Source organism: Neopelma chrysocephalum, unplaced genomic scaffold (genome assembly GCF_003984885.1).
Source record: "Neopelma chrysocephalum unplaced genomic scaffold, ASM398488v2 Primary Assembly neopelma1_180, whole genome shotgun sequence".
Classification (NCBI taxonomy): Eukaryota; Metazoa; Chordata; class Aves; order Passeriformes; family Pipridae; genus Neopelma; species Neopelma chrysocephalum.
Window position 1 is genome coordinate 992,753 of NW_020897842.1, and position 13,312 is coordinate 1,006,064.

The 13,312-nt window shown below is 42.8% G+C and overlaps 1 long non-coding RNA gene across 2 annotated transcripts in view; it reads right to left on the reverse strand.

The window, feature by feature from the left end:
• LOC113976728 overlaps positions 1-13,312 on the reverse strand; it is a 91,011-nt gene that overhangs the window by 62,583 nt on the left and 15,116 nt on the right. For both annotated transcript variants that reach the window (XR_003537153.1, XR_003537152.1), the window contains exon 3: positions 12,270-12,353. This is a non-coding gene — a long non-coding RNA (uncharacterized LOC113976728). The remainder of the gene's footprint in view (positions 1-12,269; positions 12,354-13,312) is intronic.

The window sequence follows — 13,312 nt, forward strand, 5'->3', positions numbered from 1 at the left end:
CTGTCCAGAACTGAGCTCAGCAGCTCACTGGAGAACATCCTGCAGGGAGGCAGTTGGAGCTGGCAGAGCCCATGGACAGGATGACCTCAGAGGATTTTTCCACCTCTGATGTCTGTGATCACGTAATCCCACCTCGATATGGGACTGGAGGAGTCGACAGTTACATCTGCAGCTTCTTTTAAAAAGTTATTGACTCTGCCCATGGAACAGACCAAAAATTCAAGGGAAAAACACCAGATGAGCATTAGGAAATGAGGGTGTGTATCAAATTCATGTTAATAATACTTCTTAAAAGCCATAAGTGGGAATGAAGACGCAATGAAAGCAAAGGTTGGTCTCGGTTTAAAAGCCCAGTGAAGATATGAGCAGATGACACTGAGCAGAAAGATGCTCATTACGTAAGGTTTAGCACTGCCACAAAGCCAGGAACAAAGGGCTTGAAATTCTGGGTTTTCTTCAGCACATAAAAGAAAACGTCCCTTTCCAAGGCAGAATTGGTTTCCAGAGTTTCAGAACTCCTCTGCTCCTGCAGGTGTCCTTGTGTAATATATTTTCTAACGCATTTTTAAAATTAAAAATAATAAAAACCCTAATGGTGCTTTCTTGGCTATGGAAATCAGAGCAGTTATGAAAAAGCAATAAAGCAGCCTTTCTCTTGTAGCTGCCAACAACGCCAGAAACATGTTTGCTGGAACTCTGACCCCTTACATAGAAAACATTAAAACAACTGCAACTTGATACAATTAACTGGTATTAGATTCAAAGTTTGTGAGGCCAACTGGCTTTTATGATATAGTTCTTGGTACTTACATACTAATGGAAAAACTCCAAACTTTTGAAAAATATATTCCAGATAGGCTGACTGTTAACTTATTTTTTTAAAGCAAATGCTTTAGCAACTGCTCATCCTGCCTGCAAAGGAGGGAAAGCAGAGACACAGAGAATTTCTCCTGCTGTACACCCAAGCAGCTTTTCTGTCTCCTTCAGAATACATGAACAATGGCAATATTTGAGGTGTTATGGACAAAGCTTTCACTGCACTTCTCAACATACCAGTACCACAGTTGTAGCATTTCCCAATCCTTCCCTTCATTCCCCAGCTGGATATGGAGAGAGGTCCATAAACCTCATTCTGCATCACAGAATCCCAGACTGGTTTGGGTGGGAAGGGACCTCAAAGCCCATCCAGTTCCAGCCCCTGCCATGGGAAGGGACACCTCCCACTGTCCCAGGTTGCTCCAAGCCCTGGTCCAGCCTGGCCTGGGACACTCCCAGGGATCCAGGGGCAACCAGAGCTGCTCTGGGCAGCTGTAACTCCTGTGCATTCCTTCCACTCGTGTCAGGAAACAAGGAATGGTGCAGCAGCTCTGAAGGAAATGTTCTTAAGGTGCTGCCTGTATTTCATTGACACTGGAAAGCAAACCCCACTGATCCATCCCTGAGCCTGGGGCTCCTCACATGCAAATCCTCAGAGACCCTTCGGCTGCAGCTCTTGGTGCTCCTCTGAGTTAGGAACAGCAAAGGCATTTCCTATGGAACCTGTGAGCCTGGAGGGTGCCAAGGAAAGCAATCCAACATCTCCTAAAGCTCAGCTTTTCCTGCCTGTGTTACGTGTTCCTTTGCTTGGCTCTGGGCATGTCAAAAGGAGCAGAGCAGGGGGGATTTGCTGTGCCCCCGATGGAAAATACCTGCCAGCTGCTCCCCCCTGGGGCTCTGCAGCCCCAGAAAAGGCTGTTTACAGATCTGTGCTCCGTGGGCACTATGGCACTTGGCCCTCCACGTGTTCTGTGGGTTCTGGAGAGATAACCAGGCTGCAGGTTGGTTGTTCTCCAGTGCTTTCACAGAGAACAGTAATTTACCTTTTTAATCTGAACAGTTTCTAATCGCTGGGTTGTTGATTCTTTTGTTTGCCTTTGTGTTGGTTCATTTATTTATTTTAAGAGTGGAAAGGCTCCTAAAACTGCTAAGCAGATAGACAAAAAGAAATTAGGATGCCCCAGATCAGATAAAAACATTTTAAGCCCTTGAAGAAGTAAACCCGAATGGATTCACGAACAAATTACTCCAGCTCTCTGAGTAATCAATTCCAATCACTATTAATAATATAACTTTTCCTTCAAAGAATTACTTTCACCTTATAAAGTCAAAGCTTGAAAGCTCCTTAATCTTTAATAGAGCCTGCAACAATTACTACAATGCAGAGAGGACCCACAAATTGGGAGCCCCGTGTGATTATCTCCCTCTCCAACCAACTCTTTTGACGACCATAAATAACAGTAAAATTACCATAAAAATTAATAGTACTACAGTTAAAGAAAATCATTATGTAAAGGTTTATGAATTTTGCAGCCATTAATAGACATAAGTTAATGAGCCATAGGCTTTCCAGAATACGAGATCAGATATTTTTCCACCAATGAAACTTTCAGAGTTCCAAATCCTTCAGAGGTCACCAACTTCAAAAACGGAACAGAAAGTTACTGTTTGATACTAATGTGAGTAAAAATGAAACAGAAGCATTAGAGCAAGTACCATCCATGGAATTTGAAGAGTCTAATAGAGCAAGGTCAGGAAATCTACTGTGTCAACAGCTTGGAATGAAGAAAGACGAAACTAAAATATCCAAGATGAATAAGAAGCATTTTGAATACTCTGTGTGTTTAAAATTCAACTTGTATTCATTGTTTTATCATTGAAAAAGTATTGGCAATTAATAGATTTTGACCCTCGAGGGGAAAGCCTCAAGACTGTTCTATAACAAATGATATGAGATAGTATGAGAATGGCATTTAAAAAAATAATAAATCAATTTGAGATTCACTATTGAATGCAGGTGGTAAGAATCATAATCAAGCAAACATAAAATGGTTTATATGTCCTAGTTATCTTGTTACACTTTGAATTACAATTACAAAACATCAGATACCACATCCTAAACATCCTTAAACATTCAAATTTTACATGTACATTTTTTATGGTAAAACACAACAGACAAAAGATAAAAATGGCTTCGCTTTAAAGTGGGGGGAAAAAAAAACAACCCACCCAAAAACCCACCCTGCATGTCCCAAGAGTCAAGTTAAAGATTCAGAAGTCAGGGCTAGGAGGGAAAAGGAAGATAAATAATTTAGCACTAAGCATAACTAAAGCCTGTCAGTCTGCCAGCTTTAAGAGAAATAAAAAGGTTTACAAGGATCCTGAGAGTTTTTACAGAACCTCTGGGGGTTTGAAAAAATAAATCCAGAACAAGCAAAGAGTTCTGAAGTATTCTGCATAAACAGATTTGAAAGACACTGCGAGAATAATGGCAGGGAAAGGTTCCTTTAGCTCAAGCTCAGGCTGTGCCCTGGTGTTTGCTCTCCTCTATCATCCCAACCTGCACCATCTTCACATTATTTCCTTTTACTTTAATGTTTTCTTCTCTCATTGCTTTCTTTTTTTTGCAAGAAGAATCTCCAGCGAGGTCCTTTGAATTGCACAAACCCAGGAGTTAAACTGCAAAACCTGCATGTAAAAATCTTAATTCCATCTCATCATCGTGTTTTACTTCAAACTAAGCTGTAACCTTGTACTTCACTGCTCAGACAATGTTAACTGGAGGAGAATCATGGAAAGGAACCACGTTCATTTAAGACATAAAGCAATTTTGAATTGCATTGATTACAGTGATCAGTCTATCACTTTAATGTCATCTCAGCTGGCATTTATTAAAAAGACATACATGTGACAACCCATTGATCCTTAACACTGCAGCTGAGATAAAAAGTCTATTTGCAAAGGAAAATTACTTCTTTAATTAGAAATGGAGTATCATTTTCTCTTTTCTTTGTTAGAACTTCAGCAGCCACGGATCAAATACAGCAGGGGAGGGGCTCAGAACCTGCCACTCGTTTGATTTAAAAGTCTTCAGAGTTAATCACTCAAAATTGTACAAATGAGCACTCGAGATGGGAAAGAAAACAGGTTTATTGCTCCTGTATGAAGGCACTTCCAAATCCCTGCTGCTTGAGAAAGGTCTCAAAGGGAGAGCTTTACTTCTGGGTGGACTTTGCCCCTGGGTCACTCCTGCTCTACACGTGGAGCAGAGCAGCAAAGGAAGTGTTCCACACAGTGTCTGTAGGGTTTCAGTGAGTTAACTATGGCTGAACATCCCCCTCTCCCAGGGACAAACTGCTGAGAGACAACCCAGCAAACATGGCCCAAGAACACGCTGTAGAAATGACTGAACCTCACCAGTCACTAAATGCACATGGACAAAACAAACCTCAGTCCACCAGGAGATGCTCCACGAGCAGATGAAATGATGGATGTGTGCAGGGCCCTGGGGATGAGACGCTGCTCTGGACATTCCAGGAGCATTCCTTGTTGGTGAACAGGATTTGAGGCCAAGTAATTTAATCTGTGGACCTATGAAATCCTATTTTTAACATTGTTCTCTCTTTGTACAGTGTTTCTTTAGTTCCAGGGTTGGACAGCCCGATTCTCCTCAGAGAACTGCCTTTTATAAACCAGATGAATGATTTCCTATCAGCCCCTCTCAGACAGGCAGGGGCATCTCCACCCTCTACAGATGCACAAACCATCCTCCTGCTCTTCTGGATTTTATACTCCACTTGAAAAACATGGAATTCAACAGAGAGGGGTTCAATTAATTTAAGTTTTGAGGGTGAAAACCACGAACTCATACTGACTGCACAAGTAAATCTCCACATTCTTGTGGATGGAGACATTTTATATGCAGTGGCAATAATTCTGGATAATTAACTAATACTCCATTTCCCCTATCAAATAAAATCAGGAAAAATCAATGCACTGCTTATTTCTTAGCTGAATCCAGAGTCTATATGGTAAAAAATGCCCAGACTAAATGATTATTTACAACAAAGGTCTTCAGATTCTTCAGATTCTTTTGTGCAGTATGTAACCTTTCAGATCTGCTTAAATTGCTGCCTACAAATAAACTACCAGTAACTTATCATCTAGCCATTAAAATAACTTAATTGGATTGCTATTGGATATTTAATTGGTTTCTCAATGTTGGTACAGTATCTGACTGTAAAACTTTAGATAATATTGCCTTAATTCCTCTGAGTAAACTATCAGTTCCCTTACAACAATAGACAAAAATCTGCATTCCAGTTTTAACCTTCCCCTGGGTACAGATTAAAACGTTCAGGTGGCAGATCTTTATTTTGCTATAAACCCTCCAAATACTTTAGAAGCATGAAAAAGTTTCTGTTCAGGAGGGTGGAATGATTTGAGCTGAGTGATTTTTATATTCTTGGTTTATGAAAGGTGAATTATCCCCAGGAACCCGGGACCACAAAGCAAGAGCCTCAGCACCCAGAGCTGCTCCGAACACAGGGCACAGTCGTGTGCACAAAGAGTGACTGAGGTGAGGAAATCACTGCCTGGGATTCATCTGCTCCCATTCCAGAGCCTTGTGTGGGATGATGCAAATCTAATCTAATAATATCAGGATCAAAGATGAGTGGAATAAACCTTCCAATTTTAGATGCTCCTTCTCTGCAGGTGTGAATGTATAATGACTCCTCACCACTGTTGGAATCCCGGGATTTTGTGCTCCACGGCAGCAGTTTCCACCATTCCCTTTAGGCACAACCTGCCCGGAGGGTACAGTGGAACCACAGGGGCCAGGACACTCCTCTGCATCTCCTGCTGTGCCACACAGCTCCCAAGGGTGACCCTGATGGAGCTCAGCAAACTCTGGGAATGGAATAAACCCAAAGGAAAGAACCCACGGATCATTTACCCAAGTGTTGTCTCTTTGACATCCTCCTGCGTGTCCACGCCCCGGGATTCATCCCAACATTCAGAGCATTTTAAGCCCAGGTTAAACAGAAAACCATTACTGGGAAGGGTAGAATTGCACTGTGGCTATTTTTGAATCCTGCTGTCTCAGACAAATGTAATGAATCAGTTGATGTCACCTCAATTACCACGTTAGCTCTAATCAACGGAATTGCTCTTCCCATCCACTCCTTGTATGGAACTCTCTGAATTAGATTTTCCAGTGGACAAACCCACCCTCTGGCAGACTGCAAGGGTCAGGATTTGACAGAATAAGGCTGGATGACTCTATTTTAATTGAATATCAGATCATTTGAATGGTACAGGAGGCATTTCACAGCAATTCATAGTGATGGTTCAGTGTTTAATTGGGAAGAAGTGTTTATGTGCAAAAGCTGCACCAAACACGGGGAGGGGATTATTAGACAGCTCCAAAAATACTGCCTGGAATTAAGGTAGATTCCAGTTGCAGCACAAATTTCCAAAGGCTTCTAGTTTTGTCATCTTGGCCTGACATTCCTTGCTGCACCCCAAGAACTGGTGGATGAGGATGAGCAGAATGCCTTGAGAAGGTTCCTGAGTACACATGGACAGGGCACAGGGAGCGTGGAGAGGGTTTGTTCCCTCCTCCTCCCTCGGTCTAGGAACCCTTCCATATGCTGTGTTCTATTTATTATTTCTGCATTGCATCAGGAGGGAAATATTCACACTGAGCCACAGGGATTAAAGACTGAAGCTCTAGAGCAGTCGGATCACATCCGTCATATCCAGCTGTTTTCAATTCCAACACCTCACACCTGCTTTTATTTATTATTCCTGGGCTAGACAAGACAGGGCTCATTTTTCAGTCCTTACAAGCTTTCTTAGGAAAGACACAAATCAGTCTATTCCTTCCCCTTGCGCCTCTGCAAGAGAACATTAAAGCAAAGCCCTGACACGGCGAGGACCTGACCCACAGGAGCCACTCACACCCCAGGCTGGACAGCTCCCTGTCCTCTGCCATGGGGACAACTTCCCAGTGGAACAGGAACACCATCAGCCACAAAACTGTGTTAGCACTGCCCCTGAACCCCCCTCACTCCCACAGATTTCAGCTGCCTTGTCTTCACTTGCACTGGAAGTGGAGAGGTTTGGGTGCTGGGGAATCCTTCATGCAATGCTTTAAGCAGCAGGTTCCCACTTTTGCTCACTTCCAGCTTCCATCCCAGGGAGCCTGTTTGCTGGCAACCCACCTGAATTGCCTTCCTGCTCGAGCATTTCACTGTCCTTTATCATGAAGTTATTTTTCCAAAAAGGGACCCAGAAATTGTTCCTTTTGCGCCCCTCTCTCGTGCCACAGGCCAGTCCTACATTAGGAACTTTCTAATTAACTGCACTTAACTTACCAGGCTTCCTTGTACTTCCTGCACAAACACTTCCCCGAGTGCTTCCTCTCCCACCCCTGGCACAGCAGGTTATTGTTTGATGGAGCAAACTTGCATCTTGTTTGCAATTCATTCACCTCGTCTTTTGCGTCAGCCAAGAGCACAGAAAGTCTTCCCACACCAAATCAAAACAGGCCCTTAAGTTCATCAAACATTTGAAATTCTTGCATGAAATTTAGCACTGAAACACAAAGCGTTATCATCTGTAATAAAACACATTAGGAGATGCTGAACATGCTTTAAAAGGCAACTCTGCCACATTTCTCTTTAAAAAATCAAGAGTACTCCACGACAAGAACAACTGTCAGCCTGAATTCAAACCCAGAGGGATTCACTGAAATTTGGACAGCGTGGAACAGAACACACCTATAGCTGCCACAATACCCATGTGCTGTACAGCTCCCCAGTTTTGGGAGGAGTAATGCCACTCACCAGACAGACACCGAGGCAATTGCCCATGATACAATGTTAAAGAAAAATAGCTTGTACGTTTTGCAGTAGCATCAAGTCTCTATTCAAGTGTAAAAAAATTAATTGACTCCATCTGTATTGGCCTAATGACTGATTAAATGACTAATCACGGAAGTCTTAATTAAAATCATTTTTCTGTGCAGAAGAGGATGGAGGGAGGAAGGCAATCATTAATGTGTTCTAATGCATGTCACATTCCATTTGTGCCTGTTCCTAACAGCCAGCAGATGAGTAATCACTCACAAGGTCATCCTGTAAACTTTCTGCTCACATCCCACTGATGGCAGCGGGCTCGGCTGGGCTCTGCTCCTTCCCAATCACAAGGCAGGTAATTAATGTTGCTCAGCACAAATAACACAGGGAGCTGACATTTCCTCTTCCAGCCCAGATCCACACACCACTTCCATGTTCCTCGTGGATCGACAGGGATCTCCCTCACACCAAAATTCCACAATATGCCAGGAATTTTTCCTGCATGAATAAAATGACCAGGCAATTAAAAGAATCCTTTTCAAGTCAAGCAGGATGGCGGTGGGACACTTATTTTAAGTTTTATTTGCCAGCCACCTGACGACCCTGATGCATAGTGACCTCTGCTATGGAAAAACAACAAGAGCTGCTTCCACCTCAACAGCTGAGAGGGAGCTATTTAAAACAATGTATTAGAATGTCTAACGGAATAAAGAAGTGTGTCTTGAGGTTAGAGGAACCAGCTTTCCACTGGCATGTAACTCATCCACAGCACCTCCACTTTGTGATGAAACATTGCACATGAAATATTAAAGTCCAGAGTACAAACTGTAACATGAAATGTTTTGTTTGCTGCCTGCTGCCCTGAAATTGTAGAAACCTTTATTTGCAGGCACAGCAAGCCTGCGTGGCATTGGCTGCAGCAGCTCGGCATATCCCAGGTGACAACACACAGTCATGTATAAAACAAGGCTTTTTATAAAGCTAAAATCAAATGCTTTGACGGGGAAAAAGAAGATGGTACAGCCCTGTCATGTATCAACAAATGCCCAATTCTACAACTTTCCTGTCCTTCAAATTCCTGAGTTCAAATCTGCAGCACTGCTGTGAGCTGCAGTTCACAATTAGGGGCCAAGGAAGTTCCAGTCCTTCTAAAATAAGGGAACCAGCTTTTAGTACCAAGGCCCTTCAATTACTGCTTTTCCTAACCAGAAGCATTCCCAGCAACAATCCTGGTAAGGAAGATCTCTGCAGTGACAGTAAAAATTCACATCCTCCTGTGTTATCCTTTAACAAGTACCCAGCTGACTGAAAATAGGGCTCAGAATATGGAGGGACAAAAGGGACAAAAAAGATGGAAAGAATCTTAAGTCCTTACATGACTCTGTAATGTCCATTTTCCCCTTTTGGCCTCATTAATACTACCCTGGCTAAACCTGTCAAAGTCACAGAAAAATAAATCTACATCAACCACTTCATCCAGATTTCAGTTAAATACAAATTTCAACTATTCTGAATTAATCATAACACAATCTTGACCCTACTTACCACATAACAGAAGAAAACAAAAATATGTGACAACAAATCTCTGCTTGCAGTAACTGTCAGTGTCACACATGAAAGAAGTTCATTTTACTAATAAAGGAAATGGAATTGAGTGATAGATTTAAAATTAAATTCAGCTATTCTATAAATGTCACTCAGAGTTTTAAGGTGGCTCTCAAGGCTTAAAACCAGCACTGAGACTCAAATGTGCCACTCTCTGGGCTTCTGGGGAATTAATGGAGCTCAGTTTTATCTTCATTTGAAGGCACATACGTTTAAAACAACCACAAAATCCATCACCACCGCACCAGAACACGCCAAAATAAACAACATACAGATGGCACAGGAAATCTTTCAAAACCTGAAGATATTTTAATGGAATAATTCAACACAATCTGCACTACTCTGGTAATGCAAATGAAAACTTGCACAACTACCTAAATTACAGGGTGGTGTGCCATTCTTAATCTTCTCAGAAATGTAGGAGTTCCTGTTTCAATCATTTCTATTGTTTGAAATACACACTGTGATAATGGAGCCACTGCAGGCAGGGGCTGACTGGGGGTGAAGCTGATTAATAACTCGGTGTGTGACCTGCTGTGGGTTGGACAGGATCAGCAGAGGTGAGGATCCAGGTGAGACACCTGCCAGTGACCTGTCTGAGACTCAGCACTGGGCTTCTCCTGCACACATTGAGCATTTTGGTTATTCCTGGTCTTTAATAGGAGAAAATACATGAAAGTCAAGTACTTCTAGAGCCTCTTGAGTACCTGAACCCTCCTCAGCACACAAGGACATACCCTTCACATCACAGGATGGAAGTCCATCTAAAAATTAGGATCTTGATGAAAGACAGACTTTGGACTTCTTTGTATTTCTTCAAGCACTACAACAAACACTAAAATGTCTTATGCCCAAAGACAGACCACACAACATGGTGTCTTACACGAAGGCATCTCCAGCTATTCCAGATCCATAAATCTGGGAATTTGCAACTCCTTAGGCCACTTAATAGGATGAGGCAAACCAGGTTCAGACTGAGGGGTTGGAATGCAGCCACGTGAGGCCATTCAAGTTAAAAAAACCCCAGTCTACACTGGATTGGCTGGTGACACTGCAAGAATGAGGGACACACTTGCTGCATGTGGTAAATGGAGCTTCTTTTGATGTGCTTTAAATAGTTCATAAATCACAGACTGGTTTGGGTTGGAAGGCATCTTAAAGACCATCCAGTTCCACCTCCTGCCATGGGCAGGGACACCTCCCACCAGCCCAGGTTCCACACCTCTGATTTCTGTGGTCAGCCAGTGCACATTGTCCTGTCTGCTGTGGCCTGAACATGACTTCTCATAGTGGTTAAAGGTGAGAAAACATCTTGTCTGCTCCAGAGAAACTCCTACACCTCAGCAGGGCCAATGTGACCCCGGGATCACCATGTCTGCTCACGGCAGTGAGTCCCACCAGCATGGTCTGATGCTTGGCTGGACCAGTGACAAAGGTGACAATCAGTCACCAGGGCAGACCTGCTCAAGGCAGCATTTTAAGAGCTTGTAACTATTGTACAGCAAAGAAATTAAAGCAAACACTGAAAAAGTTTCCAGTAATAACAGGCTGTAGTAAAAGTCACGTTCATCACAACCCAAATAATGGGAAAGTTAAACAACACCTTTCTCTGAGCTGCTGCATCTCCCACCCGTGCCAGAGGATCTCCACCTCCCTGCTCACTGTGTCAGCTGAGAAATGCAAATGAGCCCTGCTCTACTCCTCTGTTTGTTTTGTACAGTGAGCACAATTTCTGCCTGAGTCCAACTGTGTTTCCATCCTCTTTGTGCCACACAAACCTCATTTACCAGTCATTCTTCTCCCCGTGAAGAGATCCATAATGAGGAGTCTTTCTGCCATTGCCCTGCTCCTCTGAGTCAGGAGTTTTCACTTCCCCCTAATCCTTGCTGCTGTGGCTGCAGTTTCATTGACTGCCATCTCCCACCACAGCCCTGCTGGGAGCACATCTGGGGCTGGGGCAGGGAAGGAGCCAGGGCTGCTCTCGGAGCCGTTTATCGATTAAACAGTTACTGAAAACCAGAGGCTTTATTTACTGTGCTCTCAGATGGCACTCATAAAAAGGAAGGTTTATTCACTCCACTTGAAATGACAGTTTGCTCTTGTTAGTTTATCCAGTTAGTTCATTCTTGCCTATCAAACAGAAAAAAATGTAACGCTGGTGTTGTTTTCAAACAGTGAAAGCACATCAGTGACCCACTGAAAACCTACAGCTGGGGGTAACTTCTCCTCCATTAACACCACAGAGGGTCAGAATATACTTTCAACACCTAATTCCACCCCAGACTTTCAGTAAACTCAGACTGGTGTTTTTTGGTGGTTTATTTTTGCAGAGAGCAGAGATTTTCTGTGCTTGCATAAACAATAATTATTGCATTGCCATAGCTCAACCCACCATTTCAAAACTTGACTAACACAGTAAGCAGAGAAGTTTTTCCTCTCTAGGTAATTATTTTCTTTTTAACTATATGCATCCTATGAAATGCAATTATAGAGGTTTGTTTAAACACACCAGTTTCCAAGTGGCAACTTTGGATGTAATGGCAAGGTTAGGTGTAGTCACCAGAGCAGACTGCAAAACTTGGCTGGAAAAGTTTTCCTACCTGAAAAACCAGGCAAAGTAGATTTGATGGCAACTGTAAAAGTGTAGTGAAGCCCCCCACACCTACGTCATTAGAAAGATCTAATAACACAAAAAAAGCACTTCAAAAAGCCATCCAACCACCAAAACCCCACCACCAACCACTCTCCAGAGTTAAGGGCTGAAAACCGTTCTTGCAAGCACAAGCCAAGGTTGTGAGGGAATAAAAGGTGTGTTGGCATAAAATGTGAAGGGCAGTGTGATAACAGAGGGGTCAGGGAACCAAAAAAAGCAGGGCCCTTGTCCAGGAGGGCCCCCCCAGCCCCGAGTGGGGGATTGCAGGGCTCAAACCTGCCCCGGGCGGGAGCAGCCTCCAGCTGAGCAGCACCATCCTGGGTCACACGTACCTGCTGCCTTCCCTCCTCCCCTGCCAGACTGTCAGCCTCAGCTTTCTCAGCAGATCTCCTGCCACTTGGCTTTTTGCCTCCTTTCTGCAGGGGAAAAAAAAAAAAAAAGAAGTATTTCTGTAGTGCTTCGGGAAAGTGCCAAAACTGGTGTAATTTATGATGTGCTAGTGTTTTCCTTTGCATTTGTAACTTAAGAACAAATGCAAAATCATCAGCGCTTGACTATGCTGGGGTTTGATTTACATGTATTAAGATTCTCTCGTGATTTCCTATTATTTATTTCTGTAAGCAAAATTGGATCCTGGTCACTAAACTATCAGCATCCCCTGCAGTGAAAAGACAAAAGCCAGAATGTACAACGCAACAGTCAAAAGAATTTGAAACCAGAAGCTGGAACAAATTGTCTGATCTGAAACTCTCATCTGCTCTTCCCTTTTGGAACATTCTCACTGGGAGTGAAGCAATAGTTATCTATAAATAGTAAATAGTTATCTGTACCTGAACTTTGGGAATGGGCACATCCTACTTTCTCCGTTCAAACAATAGGATCTAGGCTTTCCCCCAGAATTTTCCCAATACAGCTTCAGTTTGTAGAACAGGTTATTTTCTGGACTATTTCCAGGAATTAAATGCCTACACCATTGTTTTCCTCATTTTAATGTATTGTATCCATGCAAATATGGCATTTTACATTAAGGCTGAAGTGTGAAAAGAAGGGTTGTGTTCCCCCTGCAATGCTTTATCCCACCTAGAAGACCTTAAATAAGGACTTTCCAGCTGGGAATGCTGCAGTTCTCTCCACAGAGCTGTAACTTTATCATTATAAGGTGTGATAAAAGTTAAGTCTTTGCCTCTGCAAGGACATTAAATAACATCTTTCTCTCCATTAGCTTTTGCTGTAGTAGCAGTATTTATTCTCTGGGCAATGAGTGAGAACCACACTCCTTCCAGGATAACTCCAGGCTCTTAATGCACCAACAGTTTCAGAAAGGTTCCTGTGTCACTAAATTTAATGCAGGTTTAATATTATTATATTGTTAATT